This window comes from Arvicanthis niloticus, chromosome X (genome assembly GCF_011762505.2).
Source record: "Arvicanthis niloticus isolate mArvNil1 chromosome X, mArvNil1.pat.X, whole genome shotgun sequence".
Lineage (NCBI taxonomy): Eukaryota > Metazoa > Chordata > Mammalia > Rodentia > Muridae > Arvicanthis > Arvicanthis niloticus.
In genome coordinates, this window is record NC_047679.1 from 26,257,499 (window position 1) to 26,273,329 (window position 15,831).

The window sequence follows — 15,831 nt, forward strand, 5'->3', positions numbered from 1 at the left end:
ATATATGACTGATTAAGAACATTTGTGTGCATTCAAAGCATTCTTTCAGGTGTTTAAATATACTAAGCCCCAAATTCTACAGACTTTGTTATATCATTTAAGGATGATTTTGGCTGTAAATAATGATGATCCCATTTAAGTGGGCTTTAAGTTTGGCATGGTGGTACATGACAGTAATTCCAAGGCCTAGAAGGCTGGGTAGGAGGATCACAAATTCGAGACTACCCTATGCTATATTGCAAGACCATGACTGAGAAATACGTATAAAATAAGGACTATATGTAGATGACAATATCTAGAGGCAGAAAGAAAAAACCCACCCTTTTCATGTGCAGATCTCAGAGATCTCTGTTGGACCTTTGTTTCCCAAGTTCCATTGGCCATAGTTACCTATGCTTAGCCTGACAACATTTAAACAAGACCTTTGAAAGGAAGAGGCTTGCATCCTCACTCAGTTTAGACACAAATCACACCCCTCTTCATTCTGGGAGAGAGATTCAGTCTCCTTTGAAGGCTCTGCCTTTTCCTCAAGGGGTTAAAAAAATTCAGTGTGGAAAAAACTTAAGTGCACACTTAGCAACAAGAAGGGAGAATTGCCTCAGCTGGGCCATCCAGTGTCTGTCAGTGTTCTTCGACCTTATACACACTTTGAATGGTTTGCTTGACCTGTTGTGGAGAAAGAGAGAAGGAAAGCTTTTGCAAACATAAGTCATGGGAGAATTGACTTCTGAAGTATCACAAAGCTGGCTTCCAACATCTGGCAGTGAAGCTGATGGTCAACACAAATAGAAAAGTAAAAAACAATGGCTATAAGGGGATGGAGCTGAGCAAAGGACAGTGTGTCAGAAGGGTAACAGTGTAGGCTGTGGATGAAGGACAATATGGTGTCAGGAGGAGTAGGGCCAAGGCAAGAGAACTGAATAAGAACATGATTACATAGGAGAATGGTGAGTGCCTCACACACTGTCCTAAGCAAAATGACAGAAGAGAGATGTTGAAGGGATGTGGGATGGGGTAGTCTTCAATTAAGGATGCTTAAAATCTGGTACATAAATGCATCTTGCTAGATGTGGTAGTAGTGCATGCCTGTAATTGCAACACTCAGAAGGCTAAGGCTGCATGATCATGTATCTGATGCCAGTTTGGGCTGCAGGGTAGTACTGCCTCAAAATAAGACAAAGCCAAGGAAAACCCCAAAGCAAACAAAAACAATGGAAGCTTCAGTTCTTGACTTTTGTTTGGGCTAATTCCAAAGTAGGCATTCCATACTGTTTCCCAGGGATTTTCCTGCAGGATGAAATCAGTTGCTCGCCATGGTAGCCAGCTGAACAATACCTGACCTTTGCTAGCCCACCAGTCTTGTCCGCATCTCCCAACTAAACTAGCTGAACACAAAGACCTTTTTCTTGGTGTGTTTTATGCACATCATTTTATCCCACCACCTAGTTAGGTAGGTCCCTAATATACTAGGTATTGAGAGGTCCAACTGATGCATAAAGCAACAGATGAAGGCAAAGTGCTATGGTTGTGCTATGTTGAGAGTGTCCTCCAATGTATTGGCAGCTTGGTCTTCCTTCTGACTCTGCTGAGTGGTTGTGGAACCTTAAGTGAGGTGTAATGGAATGTGGTTGGGTCATTGGGTGTACTCCCCACTGTGATTAGCATAGTTTTGTGGCACCCCAGTTACTTCTCATGAGAGTGGGTAGCTATAAAAGCATAATACTGGCTCTTGCCTCTCTCACATGCACTCTAATCATGATGCAACTTACCCCGATGGAAGAGCTAGGGCCACAGTGTTTAGAGTTTCAATCTTCAAAACTGTGAGTTAAATAAACATGTTTTAAAAATAAGTTACTTAGCTTCAGGTAGTTTGTTAGAGCAATGGGAAAAAAGACAATGATTCACAAATCAGGTGAACTCTCAAGCTCATTCATCTGGTGAATAGGAAAGCTTAAATTGACATCTGGGTCTCATCTATGCTCTCCCTCTAATAACACTTTGTATCTTAGTGATATTGAACAAGACACTAATACTAAGACTGGAGGACCTAAACAAAGCCAAGATCTATGGGATTACTATACCACATGCCCATAATTTATCTTAAGCATCATCTCATTTACCATAGGTGGCCATGTTTTTTGGTTCACTTCGTTTCACTATGTCCACAAACAGATATAGTGTATAAGTTTCTTGTGCTTTGGCAGCTAATGGGTGGAAATTCTGTAACAACCAGATGACTCTTAATTCAAATTCCACTTTGAACCAGAACTGCTATGAGAACTCAAGAGTCTGGCTGACCACTGTCTAGGATGCTCTCTACATGGATGAACTTCCTTGGCAAGAACTAAGCAAGCGATCTCTTTTGTACATGGCTGAGCTGCTGCGAGAGCGTGATGGATGGCTTTGGAGATGGATCTTAGAGTTAAATATAACAAGACCAGAAATGTATTCTGGTACTGTGCTTGTCATTTCCCTTTTCAGGAGCCTGAACACCTCTGTTTCTTTCCTGAGAGCATCTTATCATACCACTGGAGCCTGCTTAGTCACCACTGGGTAAAAATCCTTGTGTGAGCTAGCACCCCTGGGGAACCATCCATGCCGTTCGAGAATGGGAATGGGTAGATTAAATGCTGCAGCTTCTTCATTCAACAAGAGAATGATTCTGAAGCCTATCACACATGGTATCCCAAAGGGCACGGAGCCCAACAGAGCCTTGATTGCCCAGAGCTGTAATACACTGATTCACACACTCATTTATTGGTTATTGCCTCATCCCAGTGTCATTATTACCTAGTTTCCTAGTATCTGAAATTCAGATCATAATTTGAGCATAGAGCTTGGCATGACGGTTAAAAGAACCCCTGTGTATAGCGTGGTCTGCAAATAATGAGTGTTCATATGAGAATATGGTGGTTACTGCGGCAAGCCTTTTGTTTTTGACTTTAAACTTCATCCTGCAGTTCCAATTTTTCCACTAGGTGGCAGAGTATCAACAGTCAACATTTGTAGACCGCATGTCTCTGAGAGTAAGAAAAGTAAGTAAGTTAGAGATCCTGAGGGACTATGGTCAGTGAGACACGAGAAGGGCGAGCCTATGATTAAAAACTAACCCAAATGAAGAAAGCGGTGCCCTGAAATTTCAGCCTCAGTCAGATCGGTGCCTGATTCGAGGCTTTGAAAGGTAGAGATTGTTGGATGAATTCCCAAAGCAACACGGGAACCTATATGGGAGAAGCAGGAATCAGTCTGTTTGCAAGAAATTAGTGGGCGCCATTTTCCCATGGTGGTGTGAATACTAAGTCATAGGAGATGACTAGAGGGTAGAGAAATGGCAATGTGCCAGTGAAAATCTAAACTATCATCTGAACAAAGTAGAACTTGATAAGAGCCATGAGATCTGGCAGGCAGCTTTGGAAATCTTCCAGGATTGTTTGGTAGTTCTTGTTTGTATCATTGGACAAACAATACCAGCTAAGTATGTATCAGCTTCACTGTTAAAAGATGAGGAAAATGGGGGTATTTAGTGACTACTTCTATCATTAACTACTTGAGCATTTGCCTGGGGTATTAACCTTATAACATGTACAGAAGTGAGATGCAGATGTTTCAGGTAGAAATCTTTTGGCATGTTTGAGAAACTTTACACTCTTACTGATGAGCTCAGGTGGGTAGATGAAGTAAGGGATGGGAAAACACACAATGGTTGCTACAGAAGTGCTTTGGAGAATTCAGACTATATACATACTCTTGTGGCTCTGGTTAAAATACAGATAATCATTATGTAAGTCTCAAGTGGTGATTGAGATTGAGAATTTTGAATGAGTACTCTATGAGGTAGATGCTATGGATCCCTGGACCACATTTTAGGAAGTAAGGGCCATGCTACTCTTTGTATCTGCCTTGCTATTGTTTATTATCAGCCCACACCACTATCAACCTAAACAACACTGGAGGCACTGGGGGTCCCTGAATTTTGTTGTTCCTTTCTCTGGTCCTTGATGTCTTTATTTCTAAAATGAGGGGCTTGTGTTAGATGAGCTGTTACTAAGTGGTAGACGGGGAGAATATAGAAGGGACTTTTAAAAAATTAAGACTTACTTTGTCGTGTGTGTGTGTGTGTGTGTGTGTGTGTGTGTGTGTGTGTGTGTGTTCATGTATGCAGAGGTACCCCTAGAGTCCAGAAGAGCATGCCAGGTCCCTCTGAGCTGAAGTTACAGTGGTTGTGAACCTCTTGATGTGGGTTATGGAAGCAATACAATGGTCCACTAGAAAGGTGTTATGTCCACATAACTGTTGAGCTATATCCCTAGCCTCTATGGACAGATTTGTTTTTTTTTTTTCAATTTCAATGTTTGGAAAACACTGAGAATTCAATAAACCTATTATACTACCCAGCTATATCACTCCTTGGCCTGTGCCCAAAGGATTTGACATCTTACTGCACATACACTTGCTCAACTATGTTCGTTGTTGCTCTGTTCACAAAAACTAGGAAATGGAAAACTTAAATATCCTTCAACTGATGAATGTCTAGCAAAAATGTGGTACATTTACACTATGGAATACTATTCAGCTATAAGAAAAATGTAATCATGGTAGTATGTAATTTGGTGTATAAATGTACATACACAATTTTAAAGAACTTTTCTCATTTGAGCTGATGGTGTTCTCTTCGAGAGCCAAAGGCCATCTTTAAAACCCCACTACCAGATATGAGAAGCCCTCTTTGGAGTTGTTGTTCATAGAGAACAGAACATAGAGAAATGTGCTGGTCCCACAAGGTTGAGGAAAAGGTCTGTGTTTGACAATCTATAAGACTTTTATTATACTATTATATTAGAATACTCATGTACTTATCTTTCCTCCTGGCCTAGGAGATTCTTTAGAAGGTTAGAATTAGTCTTTGACTCTATTACTACAGTACCTTGCACACAGTATATGCTTAGTGACTCCTTGAATGTGTAATAAGCCTAGGGATATTTTTTTTGCAGCTCTAAAAATATTATGACATCATGAGCTTGAATTACATGCTGGATGTTTTGTGTTATACCAGTTTATTAGTGATAACCATTTTTAATATGCTGGCTCTTCAGAAAGACTCTTTCAAGGTTTTATTCTGCTTAGATGGCATAAGCACCTTTGAAGTTTTATTGTAACAGATTCTAGCCACTCACAAGTCCATGTCCAGCATTTAACAAGAAATGCTCCTGAGCAGATACCATTTACTCATGTTCCAGTGACAGCTGTTTGGCAAAGGAAATGGTTGAAAGTGGTGCTTTTGTGTAAGAAATATCTGCCTTGGTTTTCCATAGAAGGAGAATCTGTGGCATATTACACTTGGATGGGCTCTGTCTGATTGAGCTTGCAAGGGAAAGGCAGAAGCACTTCTAATTACATTTCTCCTATTATATAGGTTGGAAATTGATACACAGAGTAAATGGTCTGGCCCACAAAACCCCCAAATATAATGAAAGCAACATAGACAAAATTCCCAGTGTTGCAATGCAGATCTAGTTCTACGATTCAATTCTTTACCCCTTTTTCTCACATTGTAGGGTGGTAGGCTGTGAGAGGCAGCTGGGTACCTGGTCAAGCACAGGCCCCAAAGCCCAGATAATACCCTAATGGGACAGTAGGTGTTTGGCCTTGCTCCTGGGCCCTGGTTCCTTTCACTTATCCACAGCCCCTCCCAAAGAGAGGTTTGTGGCCTTAGGTCATGTAGCACAAGTAGCACAGGTAGAGGGCATGACTACAAGCCACAGAGCCTCAAGATATCTCCATATTCATGAGATACCTAAAGGCCAGAGGGTGTAGCCAATTAAGCATTTTTTCCCAGACCCTCTTCCTCCTTGCAAAAGGTATTTAACCTCAGGCCGGCCCTGAGGACGTGGGGGTACAGCTTCATTCACTTTCTGCCATGACAATAAACCTTTTAAAACCATGGACTCCCTTTTGTCTTTGGAGCCCACCATAAGGATCTGTGGAGGGGGGCTTTAACTAATGAGCTACTGCCTAATTTCCCAAGGAGGACTTCTCTATGTCCTAGCCATGGAGGCCACCAACCTTGACCAAGAGTCTTATTTTCTTGCGGGGTACCTCGGGAGATTTTCCCCACACCCCTTTTGGCTGCCAGCAGGTCCAGCCCGTATGTCCTCATCTCAGTCCTCCTGCAGTCTCCCAGCGGTGTCTGGGTGCCCAAGGGCTGAGACCCCAAATCTAAGAGCTCTAACCCCGTGAGGTGTCAGGCTGAGACCTCTCCATGACCGCGTGGAGTCCTGTGGAGTCCTGTGTGGAGTGAACTCAGTCAAATTCCCACACTTCCCTGAGTTGCAGTTCCAGAGAGACCTGGGGCATCAGACACATAAGACTCGAGACTCAGCCCAACAGGACCCATGCCTATGCACGGGTGCAACAGACCCACATCACATGGTACTTAAAACACAAAACCCAGAAATAAATGGAGTATCTGGAAGTCAACTTGCAAAAATCAGAGGGAAAAAACAGTGAGAAAATTTATAGAAAATGTCCATGTTAACACATATAATTTACTGGATGTATTAATTAGTAATTCCCTTGTTTTGTGGTATCCTTGTTACAGGTCACCACCGTTGCTTGACTGTGCACAAATTAGGTTGTCCTTAGTTAAAAATGTTCTTTTCTAGGTCCATGTCACTCAAAGATACTTTCCTAAAAGACAAGAAAGAGGTAGACTCAGCAGGGACAGTGAGAGGCCTAAATGTATAAGATCAAAGAGGAACCCTGCTCTGAGGTTCAAAAGATGAATTCTATAATTCATTATTCCATAATTACAGGAAGGGAAGGTCAGCTTAGCAGCACTCCATTAAGATTAAAATCTACTCAAATTCTGTCAGGCTCAAGAAATAGCAGCAGTGGGACGCAGGTGTCCAATGGCTAAACAGCACTGATAGAACACTTGGACTGCTTTTCCAGCCACCCTTGCCGTTTGGAAGGGCCACATGACTGAGTACTAGCCAACAGAATGTGAGCAGAAGTTGAAATGCTCTGTTTCTAGGTCTAGCCCTTACATGCCTTGTATACATTCATGATTATTCATAGTTCCCACTATTCTAGACTGACACAAAGAAGAGTGGCTTTGAGAGATTTGTATTATAAAGGCAGCAGAGCCATAAGATGGAAGAAAGCTGCGTCACTGACTGCTATCACAGAAGAGAGCCTTTTGCCAATCAGGATTTAATATGACTAAGAAATGAACCTTTCTTGTGTAAAACATTGGGGTCAATCTGTTATAGAAGATTTCATTACTTAGGTATATGGTCATTGGCTATAATAATAGAGGTATTGTAGGAAGAAACCACGTACTATTTTTCTGTTTGGGTAAAAAGGGTTCAAATTGCAACATGAATAAATGTGAAAGGTAAGAATGATAAAGAAGTAAGAAGCACTTCACGAGAGAAGCTATAAGTGAAGGAAATTAAGATACAGAGGGCGAACTTGGGGGTTAAAAGAAAAACACCTACTTGTAAAAGTATGTGTTTTAATTTTCTTTGTTTCTTCTGTGATGGAGTATCCTGACAAAAGCAAATTAAAGGCAAAAGGGGTTGATTTTGGCCCACAGTTCTAAGCAAGGAAGTCAAGACAGCGGGAGTTTGGAGCAGCTGGCTACATTACATCTATAACCAGGAAGTAGAGAACTATGAACGTATGCTGCTGCTCAGTTCCCATTCTACATTTATGTAGTCCAGGACTTTAGCCAAGGAATAGTGCTACCCACAGTGGGCAGTTCTTCACATCTCAGTTATTCAAGACAATCCCACCACAGTTATATTCACAGGCTAATCTCTGCTGATTATCGATATTGTCTAAGAGCTATGTAACACTACCCATCACAGTATATGACAAGGAATAAAGTTTATAACTTATGCTATAGCACTCAAGAGTACCGACTTGGGCATAAGATTTAGCCTTAGGATTAAAGAAAGTATGTTTTGTTCCTGAGATGGGGTCTTATGTATCACAAGATTGCCTTGAAATCACTATGTGGCTGACAATGACTTTGAACTTCTAACCATCTTGCTTCCTTCCCTCTGGGGCTAGGATTACAGCAGCTTCTATGGTACTAGAGATGGCCTTGTGACTTCTGGACAAGCATTCTACCAACTTAGTTCTATCCCCAGCCCAATAGTAACTAATAGCCTAATAGTAACTAACAGTTCTAATAGTAACTAGCACTTCCAAGAAATAGAAGGGGCTTTCTTAAAATCTCCATCTTCAGTGGGTGCTGTTGATTGGTCATTCAAGATTCATTTTCTCTTCTCCTCTCACTATAAGATCTCAAATTAACTGATATTTCATCCTCATGTGATTAGGGAAAAGAGAACCCCATGCTCAGCTCCAGGGTTGTATACTGATTACTCTGAACCATTTAGCACATGGAATTGAAGAAGGGATAGCTAAGTTCATTTCATTTAAAATATTGGCTTCATTACAAGTGTCTGGGAATGCATTTTGTAGTGAGCATATGTTACTTTTTGGCTGTCACACAGCTGACCTGTTCCCATTTCTGTTTGTAAGAAGTCTCCTGTAACAGAGACAATTCATTGTTCACTGAATATTTAGGTTCTTGCAGACTACAGGATTATTGATTGAAACAGCTGCCTTCTGGGAATTACATTTCCCTCCTTACAAATAGCAGTGTCTATGGTTTGTTACTGTCCATAGCACGGGAGCAATCATGATATAATGTCATGTCTGGGCCAAGGAGCTTAAGTAATAGGTGTACCTTTGACAGTTTTATTCGTCTTCCAGATGGATGCAAAGGAATACAACGCCCAAGGAGACAGTAAAGCTCCAACATAGAAGAAGTCTGGGATGCAAATTATCTTGAGGAAGATTGACCATCAACTGGGAATGCCTAGACTGAATCATTGTATGACTGACGAGCATACTTTTATTATGTTACTTCCTTAAACCCTGGACTTGGATGTTATTGTAGATAGCGTTGCACTAATATATAACCACTATGAATAGTCTTGGGAAGAGGGCAATAACCATCTCTGTTGCCTGCTAATGGTCCTCCCAAAGGGTCAAATTCCCTACTTCTATCTGCTCTCACATATAGCCAAGACATCTTTTATGTTGTTTATTTAGCACACTAAATAATGAGTTTTATCATGCCAACTTCTACATTATTGTGTTCATCATAGTATTTTGTTCATATTTGTTCCCTCACTTCCTTTTCCCACATTGGTCTCCTTCTTTCTCCCAAAATAGAACCCCATTCTGCTTCCGTATTATATATATCATATCATCTCTTATTCACATCTCCTACTTTTCCTCTCATCACACAGCCTTCTTTCTACTTTCATGTCTTTCACACACACACACACACACACACACACACACACACACACACACACACACACCTATATGGATTTTTATCTAGACTTTCACACCCGAACGTTGGTACAGCTGTGATTAGGATAAGCAGCTAGACACCCATGGTGGGATGCTGAATCTTAAATGAGGGATACAAAGACAGATAGAGTAGCAATAGTAACAGCAATGGGAGAAAATCTATGGTATAACTTGGCTTGTGATTTCTGCTGTTGTTAGGAGCAGCTGGGTCCTGCTGATGCCCAAGTCTTGTTCTCTAGCTTCTATTAAATATTATTAGCCTCTGGTAGCTTCATCATTCATTCTCCCTTTGCCTAAGACAGTCAGCACTATCCCCCTCTTACCTTTGATGGTGTTTTAATGTTTTTCACAAAACAAATTCTTTTCGAACTCATTTTGTTTAATAAGAGTAGACTTTCCCTTATGCAGTTCTGTATGTATTTATCTTTGATTCTATCTTATTATCTTAGTTTTATGATCTAACAGCATTTGAAGTGGGAACCACTCAATTTCCTCTTTGTATTGACTTCCTGTCCAGATAATCAAGTACTTATTTAGTTTTCTTTGTGTTGTCAGTCTGTTCTCTCTCTTGCCATTTTCATCTTGTGTTTTACTTACCAGTTGTCCTCACTCATGCTATTTTTGTGATATTTATACTTGCTAATCATTTCTATTATCGGTTTGTGCCATGTAATTATCAATCTGTAACTTCTGATTTGAGAAGAGCATGGGACTCATTGTCCCAGAGACCTACTGTTGTTATGTAACCTTGGACTTATTATTTAATTCTCCCAAGAATTGTTTTGCAAAGTGATTTGAATGAAAAAAAACAACAACAAAAAATTCAGGGTCAATCACAATGGGCAGCTGCTAACTACAGAACCACATGGCTGAACACCCCATTAACACTTATTTTTATTCTCTGCACTTTGATCATTTGTTGGTTTTTGCATTTACCACAGTTCACTGCACAGAGAAATTTCTCTGATAAGGTGTTAGAGCTATATTAACCAATGTGTATAGAAATGATCAGTTCAGGGAACAAGTTGATACTATGTCCATTTAGCAGAATAGTATAGTAGGTTCACCCCTAAACTCTATTGTATCTATCTATCTATCTATCTATCTATCTATCTATCTATCTATCTATAGCTTATAAAAGTTTCCATATGGCATTTTCAAACATCCTTGGTGTTAGTTATCTCTCTTCCCCATGTTCCTATACCATATTCTCCTGTCCCTTCATTGTTTCCATTCATATCACCAGTATCATACTATCCCTCTCCCTTAAAATCTTTCTCCTTCCTACCAATGGTCTCTTTCTAGTTTCTTAGATGATACAGATAATCCTAGTTAAACATACACACCTATATCACCACCCCACAAGGCCTAGGGAGCATTGCAGAAGAAGGGGTAAACCTCTAAGAACTAGAGGTTAGGGAGGACTGGAGTCAAACAGTATTTTTCTGGATATACCAAGACTGATGAAATCATGAAATCATAGCAACTTGTGACCCGAACAAGATCAAGCCAATCAATATGGAGGAGAGAGGGGTTTAGGAGCCCTCACTCCTAACAGAGGAGCTATTGACAGTTGATAGCTTCTGAGAGGGAGGGGAGGTTAGTTTTCATTACTGGTGTGGTCCCTGATAGGTCTACAATGCTCCAGTAGATGGCCACACACCCAAAAGTTTATGGGAAGCATAAATTGTACTTGGTCTGTTAATTTCTATTTTAAAAAGACTATATGAAGTCGGGAAGGAATGTGGAGGTGGGGATGGATTTGGGGGAGTTGGAGTAAATATGAGCAAACTACATTGCACAAGATTCTCAAATAAGTAATAAAAATATCAATTAAAATGCATGGCCTCTCCTGGAAATTGACCTGTGAGTACACAATCTTCTACTAGATGATGAGAACTATACAGTTCTATTTCCTTCTGGCTTATACTTAAAAAAGAAGAAGAAGAAGACATATTCTCGATATGTACATCAGGCTGACCTTGAACTGTGGCAATCTTCCTGCCTGCTTCTGCCTCAAGAGCTGGGATTATAGGCATGAGCCACCAGGTCCAGCCAAACAGCTATCTACTTCCTGTTTATTCTCAAATACCATCCTTGAAATAAATCCTAATAGTAATACTCGGCTTCAGTCTTTTATCCACCCTTCACATACTGTGTATACAAGACATTTGAGATTCCACAGTGGCCTTTTACATGACTCAGTTTCTAGAGAATTTCTAGAGAATTTCTAGAGATGACTTCTACAATGCTTCCTATTAGTCATTTGATTTTGGCTTTGCACTGATTTTAGGAACTCAATTCTACCTCTCAAGGTCTGTTCCGGTGGCTAGATTTGACAGCTTCCAACACTGGGTCTGTTTCCTTATTTAGAAAATAAGATGACTCAGCTGACTCCCTCAGAGTCCCCTCCCTGGTCTCAGCCTGCCATCATGTCCCAAAGTGTCTGCTTAGATTTTTGATGAAGATAGTGTCATCTCTTCTGCCTACTGTTTTTACTAATAAGCATTATATGGTGATTTTCAGTATCTTGGGTAAACTGTTTCAACAACTTGGCCACACCCAGAAGCTTCTTCGTGAGCTCCCAGGAAGTCATGCCTCTTTGTTATCACTGTCTAGACCATTTTTTTGTCTTCTCACAGCTCTTTCTCCTCAGCTTCCTCAGGTATATTTTTGTCCTTTCCTTTTCCTTCCCCCATACCACAGAAGAATACTTCTTTTTGGAGTTCTTTTGCTGAAAGCCTTCTCAGGCTCTCTCTGCTGGGGTGGAGCTTGTTGTCATAGTAACCTCCCATTAAAGACTCTGAGGTCAGCACTGAAGCCAGCCAAATCCACTCACATGGGTGGCCACAGAAGGTCAGAACAGAGTATCTCTCTAAACCTGGATATTTGCTAATAGGAAACAAAGTATTTTGTTGTTCTGATAGCTTGTCATAATGTTCCCTCTTTTTCTTATGAGCCACTCTAAGGAGTAAAGACGGAACTACTGGCAATTTTGTTCAATTTGCTAATCTTTTCTAATATTTTTACAGATAGACCCATTTATCTTAGGCTGTCTTTTGACTTTGAAAATATTATTTTCTCTTCTAAAACATGTTCTTTGAGTCCTGGAACTTGAGCCAAGACAGAAAAAAAGGCAAAGAACACAAGCTTAGATGGCTAATAATATTGAAACAATAATCATTGATATTCTTTGATGGCAATAAATAAATACCCAGAGCAGGAGTCTCTGCTCTGAGAGTGTATATGTTCCTACACACTCCCTCTTTATCGGAGTTTTCTAAGAGCCAAATGAAACTTGAAGAAAAACAGTAATGTTTTCTAAAAAGTTTAGAAAATTCTAGACTAAATTTGATTTTTTTAAATTTCTCCACAGAAGTCCAAGACCAAGTAGAGAAGCAATAGGTTAAGAGCAGTGTGGTATCATGAGGAAGGAGATCACTATTGAATATCTGAGCTGGGCCAAATCTTTTCAAGTGGGGCCTACAATAAGTGAAAATAAGAAGGCTTACAATGTGAAAATCCCAGGCCTTTAGGTCCTACCATGAACTATTAAGAGCAGCTTCCCCCTCCCTATACAGGCAAACTCTTCATGGGAGGCTTGGGAATAAAAGCTGTGTTGCCAACTGAGACAAAGAAAGAAGTATCTGCACACACAAGAGACTGGCTGGGCTGTCAGGCTGTATTTGTGTCTGCCTGAGCTGCTCTGAAAAGATCCTCTTCTCTGGAATCACTCCCACCCCAGACAATAGCGGGATGGAGAGGCAGCACTCCCTCTCTGTACTGAGCAACAGACTGCAGATGTGGGACTGGAAGCCTTCATCTCAGTTGTTACTAATAGCTAGAGCAGCATTGCTGTTTCCTCTGCTTCCTCTGTTACTAGGTGATTATGATGAAGAGTCTGGGCATCCCGTGGAGGATGGAGATGGCCCAAGACAATAAGTCACTGATGAAACCTCCTGCCACATACCTTTCAGGCTAGGTCTCTTTCTACTCTTTTAAAAAGCCTACTGCCTACCTACATCAAGGCCAGAGGGAGCTTTCCAAAATACAAGTCAAATTATTAAACACAGATCTCTTTCAAACCCTCTAATGATGTCCCAATAAGGTGCTAACCCATTTGCCTCATACCCCTTTACTTCTCTAACCTTATCAATGATCACTTCTGCTCCATCTTTACTTTGTTCTAGACATACTGTCTCTGTTGCTTAAACATGTCATTTCTATTCACATCTCAGTGCTCTCTGCATGTGCTGATCACTACCCGGAACAACTTTTTACCAGCTACCTATACTACCTCCTGTGTTACCTCTTCCATGTCTTTTCTCAAATACCATCTTTTCAATGATCCCTCCCTAAACAACTTATTCCAAATTACAACTAATTATTGTTGCTTAGCATGCTGGACACACACCTGTAATCTCAGCCCTCAGGAATCTCAGTAATCTCAGCCCTAAGTCAGAAAGGTGGTGAATTTTGAGACCAACCTAGGCTACTTTATGAGTTCCAGGCTAGTCTAGACTATAGATAATGAGACTGTTCCCAAAAATCACTCACTCATTCACTCACCCATGCGTTTGTTAACTATAACCAGAACCTGGCTGTGTAACAAACCACCTCCTCAAAGCGACTGAAGATAAGCATTAATTTCCAGATGTGTGAGTTTAGCTGAGACTTTATTGACCTAAGGTAACCTTAGCTTGGGTTTAGTGGCTATTTAGGCTGTGAGCTGGGGAGCAGTCTTCAGTGGGTGTTTGTATGGAGGCCTGGAATAAAGGGTAGTAGTTATTCAAAGTGTCTTCTAGTGGTATATCATCAGCATACTAAAGGAAAGTAAAGGAATACAGCAATTTAAGATCTCTGCTCCCTTCTTATCCCACTGTCATTCTATTTGTTAGAAGAAACTGTGGGGGACCAGAGGAAGCCCTGACTGAGTGAAATCCTGAGCAAGTGGGTGTTGTTGACATGGCAATGCTCAGAGCCTATCTCCAGTGACATATCTACTTTAACAAAGCCACATGTTTTAAGCCTTTCAAAACAGTGAGTGTCATCAACCAGGAACCAAGTATTTAAAATTTCAATGGGGGGGGGGCTACTCATTAAAGGAAGTTCAGAAATGGGTTTTATGACTTAATGGCAAGAGACAATTGTCGAAGACCCCAAATACTTAAGTCATAGGATAGGGAGAGATGAATATAGTACTAACCTGGAAGCTTCACTTTTACTGACTAGATTCATGGTGCTGAAAGGTGCTATGCATACTTCCACAGGACAAAAGTAATCATGAACCTTACCCATGTGAAGTCTGCAAGCTATGATAATGACTGGCCTGGCAAGATATGCCCACTGATAAAACAATGGCATGAATGTTATAGAAATTATCAATCACATACTGATTGGGTTTAAAGCCCTGTACTGATAGCTGGGTCCCAGCTGGAGGTTGTCTAGGTTATAAGCCCTATGGAAGCATTCAATACTATTATTTTTAATGAAAATGATGATAAACTGAATCTTAATTTCTAATGTTTATACTCATAGATTAGTGTATCTCTCAACTCTCATCAGAGAAGCTTTTTTTGGCAGTAGATGGATATTAATACTGAGACCCAGAGCTAGTCAATATGAAGAGAATAAGAGGCTGTGGAATTCTCAGCTTTAGATGGCATATCTATACCGCAAACGACTCTCTCCTCATAAGGCTTAGGGCTAATCATGAAAGGATGAAAGAAGATTTAAAGAGCCAGTTGTAATGGATGCCTGCAATGAAACTTGTTTTCTGGCCATGACCAGGCTGATGCACACAGTGACTGTGAATACATGTACAAGACCTGCACAAGATCAAACCAGACAAAAATCTAAGCATAGTTGGGGAGATAGTTACTAAGTCCCATGCCTACCTGTGGAGCTATTGGCAATTTATGGCTGCTGGGAGAGAGACAAGCAGAGATGTCATCCCTGAGAGGCCATACATCACATGCTCAAATAGGTGTGTCTAGCCCCATGCAGATACTGGAAGTACTAAGTGGACTCCTCAGGGTTTTTAAAAAGAACTCATGAAGTTGGGAGGGAAAAGTAGTGGAGTGGGGAGATAGAGACGGTGTTTGAAGGGATAGAATAGGGAGTGGATTTGATCAAAATATGTTATGTGCATTAGATTCTTAGACAAAATATGAGTTCTAGCATCTTGCAAACTTATGAATAGGAGTACTAGTTCTTCAAAATACTGATCTGATATATTACAACCATCATCAACACTACCATCACTATGTTCATCACTATTACCATGATCACAGCATTATCACCAATTTTTCTATCTACACCATCTCTACCACCACTACCATGTTATGATCATCATAACATCAACACCGTCTCCTCCTCATCATCATCATAGTTACTATCATCATATTTTTGTAGTTGTCATGATCTTCATCATCA